Raw genomic sequence first — 6,000 nt, forward strand, 5'->3', positions numbered from 1 at the left:
GATTTTGCATTTTGTTAAGTTGCTAGAGAGCATTAACCATCACAGTTTATCTTACTTTTTGTTGCATTTTTGCTGATAAGTTCTTCTATGTGAGAATCAAGTGAGGCAGTGGGATAAACAGCAATTAACATGCCACATTAGCTTGTATAACTATTTTAACTTATCAGTAGAGAATTAGCGTAAAACCTTGGTAATAATAATACATGTTAAGTAATTTCAGTGCACTTTATTAGAAAAGACAAGAAATATTTCTTATGGAGATAACTTAGTAAACTTTATCCCAAAGCTAGAGTTAGTATTATGCTTTCTTGTGAAACAATGGTATGTTCATGCTCTCAAATTTCAAATGGCAATGCCAGCTTAAAATGCAATTACTATTTTGAAAATTCAAAACATTCACTATTTTAATCAACAACAAAAAAATTAGTAGGAAGATGTAGCAGATGAAGATGTTATGACATTTTATCTTCAGGAGACAAGAGAATAGTTTAGAACACAAAGTTTAAGATAAAGCAGCTCCTTCTGATATCCATCCCGTTTGTCTCAGAAGAGGGAGAGAGGGAACCTCACTGGAGCCTACCACAGAGGATCTCTGAAAGACTACCCAGCAGGATATCAAAGTAGATGCTGAGACTCACAGCCAAACTTTGGGCAGAGTGCAGGGAATCTTATGAAAGAAGGGGAAGACAGAAAGACCTGGAGGGGACTATAGCTCCACAAGGAAAGCAACAGAACCAAAAAAAAAAGGGGGGGTCTTTTCTGAGACTTTAACCATGGACCATTCAGTGAGGTACCTAGAACCCTTGCACAGATGTAGTCCACGGCAGCTCAGTCTCCAAGTGAGTTTCCTAGTAAGGGGAACAGGGACTGTCTCTGACATGAACTGATTGGTCTGCTCTTTGATCACCAACCACTGAGGGGGAAGCGGTCTTACCAGGCCACAGAGGAAGACAATGCAGCCAGTCCTGATGAGACCTGATAGGCTAGGGTCAGAGGGAAGGGAGGAGAACCTCCCCTATCATTGGACTGGGGAAGGGGCATGGGAGGAGATGAGTAAGGGAGGGTGTGATTGGGAGGGGACACAGGAGGAGGCTACAGCTGGGATTCAAAGTGAATAAACTGTAATTTATATTAAAAATATATAAATTTAAGAAAGACAAGCAGCTTCTAATTCACAAAATTAAAAAACAATAGCTATATTATTATATACAAATTAAACTTCAAATATCAGAAAAAAATAGTAAAACTATGCAGTCAAATTGCATATTCTTTTACATTTTTCTATGTGCCTCCATGCATACTTTTCCTATTAATATTTGATGTAAAGTTAAGAAAAAATATCTGTCTCTCAGTGCATAATTGTTGAACTGGCTGATTTTATCTTCACATGGCTAAATAATTCTTTTAAAACATTAGGACCTCAGATTCTTAAAAAGACAAATATCACAGGCACACATGTGAGCACTAGTTACTCTGTATACAAAATAACTTGCCACAGTCATTTTAGTTTTCCCTCATAGTGTCTGTTTCACATACCTACATTTTATTTTAGAGCCCCTCACCCCCCCCCCAGACCGTACTGTTCTCAAGATTAGTAAAAGGCTATGAAAGTGGAGTCTCAAGAGAAGGGACAAAGAATTTCCTAGAATAAAGGATTGGAAATAGTGCAACAAGAAGGGTTAAATCAAGAGGGAAGATAGTGTAGTAAAGGGAATACAGGGAGGGTTAACTAACGTTAAATGCATTTTGGAAAAAAAAAAGCTCATGGAAGCCTACTAGTGTAGAAATTCCTTAAATATGCAGATGAGTTTAAGTTCCTTAAATATGCAGATGAAGAGTTTAAAGCAGTGGTTCTCAACCTGTTGGTCAGGGGTCACCTTAGACCACTGGAAAACATGGATATATACATTACAGTCCATACAGTAGTGAAATTACAGTTTTGAGTAGCAATAAAAATAAATTTTTTTATTTTTTTTATAAGTTACATTTTATTAACTCTGTATCCCAGCCGTGTCCCGATCCCTCATTCCCTCTCAGTCCCTCCCTCCCTCCCTCATCTCCACCGTGCCCCTTTCCAAGTCCACTGATAGGGGGGACCTCCTCCCCATTCATCTGATCCTGTTTTATCAGGTATCTTCAGGACTGGCTGCAAAGCCCTCCTCTGTGGCCAGCAGGACTGCTTCTCCCTTTGGGGGTGGGGAGACCAAAGAGCCAGTCATTGAGTTCCTGTTAGAAATAGTCCCTGTTCCCCTCACTTTGGGAAACCAATTGGTTACTGAGCTACCACAGGCTACATCTGAGTGGAGGTTCTAGGTTATATCCATACATGGTCCTTGGTTGAATGTCAGCCTCAGAAAAGACCCTGTGCCCAGATATATTTGGTCCTTGTGGAGCTCCTATCCTTTCCCCATCAGACTAACTCCCCTTCTTTCTTATGATTCCCTGTACTCTGCCAAAGGTTTGGTGATGAGTCTTTGCTTTGAAAACACTGCTAGTTAGTGTCTTTCAGATGCGCTCAGTAGACTCCTGTCATACGTTCAATGCACATCCCATCTGTCTTTCTAAATGAGGATTGATCATCTTACCCCATGTCCGCTCAATTGATTATCTTTTTTAGGTGTATAGATTTCATTATGTTTATCATATCTTATAGGTCTATATAAGTGAGTATATCCCATGTTTGTCTTTCTCCTTCTGGGATATTTCACTCAGAATGATCTTTTCTAGATCCCACCATTTGCCTGCAAATTTCATGATTTCCTCCTTTTTGATTGCTGAGTAGTATTCCATTGTATAAAAATACCATAATTTCTGTACCCATTCCACCGTTGATGGACATCTGGGTTGTTTCCAGGTTCTGGCTATTACAAATAGAGCTGCTATAAACATGGTTGAGCAAGTGTCCTTTTTGTGTACTTGAACAAACTTTGGGTATATACCTAGCAGTGGTATAGCTGGGTCTGGAGGAAGCACTATTCCTAGTTGTCTTAGAAAGCGCCAGATAGCTTTCCAGAGTGGTTGTACCAGTTTACATTCCCACCAGCAGTGGAGGAGGGTTCCCCTTTCTCCACAACCTCTCCAGCATGTGTTATCGCTTGAGTTTTTCATCTTGGCCATTCTGATGGGTGTAAGGTGATATCTCAGGGTCGTTTTGATTTGCATTTCCCTGATGGCTAATGAGGATGAGCATTTCTTTAAGTGTTTTTCTGCCATTCGATATTCCTCTGTCGAGAATTCTCTGTTTAGCTCTGTTCCCCATTTTTTAATTGAATTACTTGGATTGCTGCTTTTCAGCTTCTTTAGTTCTTTGTATATACTGGATATTAGTCCTCTGTCAGATAAAGGGTTAGTGAAGATTCTTTCCCAATCTGTAGGCAGTCGTTTTGTTTTGATGACGGTATCCTTTGCTTTACAGAAACTTTTCAGTTTCATGAGGTCCCATTTATTGATTGTTGCTCTTAGAGCCTGTGCTGTTGGTGTTCTGTTCAGGAAGTTGTCTCCTGTGCCAATGAGTTCTAGGCTGTTCCCCACTTTTTTTTCCAATTGATTTAGGGTATCTGGTTTTACGTTGAGGTCCTTGATCCACTTCGACTTTAGTTTTGTGCAGGGTGAAAAATATGGTTCTATTTTCATTTTTCTTCATGTAGACATCCAGTTGGTCCAGCACCATTTGTTGAACATGCTGTCTTTTTTCCATTGAATGGAATTGGCTTCTTTGTCGAATATCGAGTATTCATAGGTGTGTGGATTTATTTCTGGGTCTTCTATGCGGTTCCATTGATCCTCCTTTCTGTTTCTATGCCAATACCATGCAGTTTTTATTACTGTTGCCCTGTAGTACAGCTTGAGATTGGGGACGGAGATACCTCCAAATGATCTGTTGTTGTACAGGATCGTTTTGGAGATTCTGGGTTTTTTGTTTCTCCATATGAAGCTGAGAATCTTTTTTTCAAGGTCTGTAAAGAATTGAGTTGGTATTTTGATGGGAATTGCATTGAATCTGTAGTTTGCTTTTGGCAGTATGGCCATTTTCACAATGTTAATCCAACCAATCCATGAGCACGGGAGATCTTTCCATCTTCTGATATCTTCTTCAATTTCTTTCTTCAGAGACTTGAAGTTTTTCTCAAACAGGTCTTTCACTTGCTTGGTTAGAGTCACACCAAGGTACTTTATGTTATTAGTGGCTATTGTGAAGGGTGTTGTTTCCCTAATTTCTTTCTCAGCCTTTTTGTCTTTGGTATATAGGAGGGCTTCTGATTTTTTTGAGTTAATTTTGTATCCTGCCACTTTGCTGAAGGTGTTTATCAGCTGAAGGAGTTCTCTGGTTGAATTTTTGGGGTCGCTCATGTATACTATCATATCATCTGCAAATAGTGACACTTTGACCTCTTCCTTTCCAATTTGTATCCCCTTGATCTCCTTTAGTTGTCTTATTGCTCTGGCTAGGACTTCAAGTATTATGTTGAAGAGATATGGGGACAATGGACAGCCTTGTCTTATCCCTGATTTCAGTGGGATTGATTTAAGTTTCTCTCCATTGAGTTTGATGTTAGCTATAGGCTTGCTATATATTGCCTTTACTATGTTTAGGTATGTGCCTTGTATCCCTGATCTCTCCAAGACTTTAAACATGAATGGGTGTTGGACTTTGTCAAATGCTTTTTCGGCATCTAAGGAGATGATCATGTGGTTTTTCTCCTTCAGTTTGTTTATGTAGTGGATTACATTGATGGATTTCCGTATGTTGAACCACCCTTGCATGCCTGGGATGAAGCCTACTTGGTCATGGTGGATGATATCTTTGATGTGTTCTTGGATTCGGTTTGCAAGTATTTTATTGAGCATTTTTGCGTCAATGTTCATAAGAGAGATAGGCCTAAAGTTCTCTTTTTTTGTTGGGTCTTTGTGTGGTTTAGGTATTAAGGTGACTGTGGCTTCATAGAATGAGTTTGGTAGTGTTCCTTCTGTTTCTATTTTGTGGAATAGCTTGAGGAGAATTGGAGTTAGCACTTCTTTGAAGGTCTTGTAGAATTCTGCGCTGAAGCCATCTGGTCCAGGGCTTTTTTTGGAGGGGAGACTGTTAATGACTGCTTCGATTTCCTTGGGAGATATAGGGCTATTCAGTCTTTCTACCTGATCTTGACTTAGTTTTGGTAGATGGAATCTTTCAAGAAAATTATCCATTTCATTTAGATTCTCAAATTTTGTGGCATATAGGCTTTTGTAGTATGACCTAATAATTGTTTGGATTTCCTCAATGTCTGTGGTTATGTCCCCATTTTCATTTCTGATTTTGCTGATCTGGATAGTTTCTCTCTGCTTTTTAGTTAGTTTGGCTAAGGGTTTGTCTATCTTGTTGATTTTCTCAAAGAACCAGCTTTTTGTTTCATTGATTCTTTGGATAGTTTTATTTGTTTCTAGTTGATTGATTTCAGCCCTTAGTTTGATTATTTCCAGCCATCTGCTCCTCTTGGGTGTATCTGCTTCTTTTTTTTCTAGGGTTTTCAGTTGGGCCATTAAGTTGTTTGTATGTGATGTTACGAATTTCTTCTTGCAGGCACTTAGTGCTATAAATTTTCCTCTGAGCACTGCTTTCAATGTGTCCCATAAATTTGGGTATGTTGTGCCTTCCTTTTCATTGAATTCTAGGAAGTCTTTAATTTCTTTCTTTATTTCTTCCTTAACCCAGCTGTCATTGAGTAGTAAGTTGTTCAGTTTCCATGTGCGTGTCGGCTTTTTGTTGTTTCTGTTGTTGTTGAGGTTGAGCTTTAGTCCATGGTGGTCAGATAGTATACAAGGGATTATTTCAATCCTTTTGTATCTGTTGAGGCTTGCTTTGTGGCCCACTATATGATCTATTTTGGAAAAGGTTCCATGCGGTGCTGAAAAGAAGATGTACTCTGTTGAGTTTGGGTGAAATGATCTGTAGACGTCTATTAGGTCCATTTGATTTAGGGATTCTGTGAGTGTTTTTATTTCCCTATTTGGTGTCTGTCT

The sequence above is a fragment of the Meriones unguiculatus genome, chromosome 5, assembly GCF_030254825.1.
Source record: "Meriones unguiculatus strain TT.TT164.6M chromosome 5, Bangor_MerUng_6.1, whole genome shotgun sequence".
In the NCBI taxonomy this organism is placed as follows: Eukaryota; Metazoa; Chordata; class Mammalia; order Rodentia; family Muridae; genus Meriones; species Meriones unguiculatus.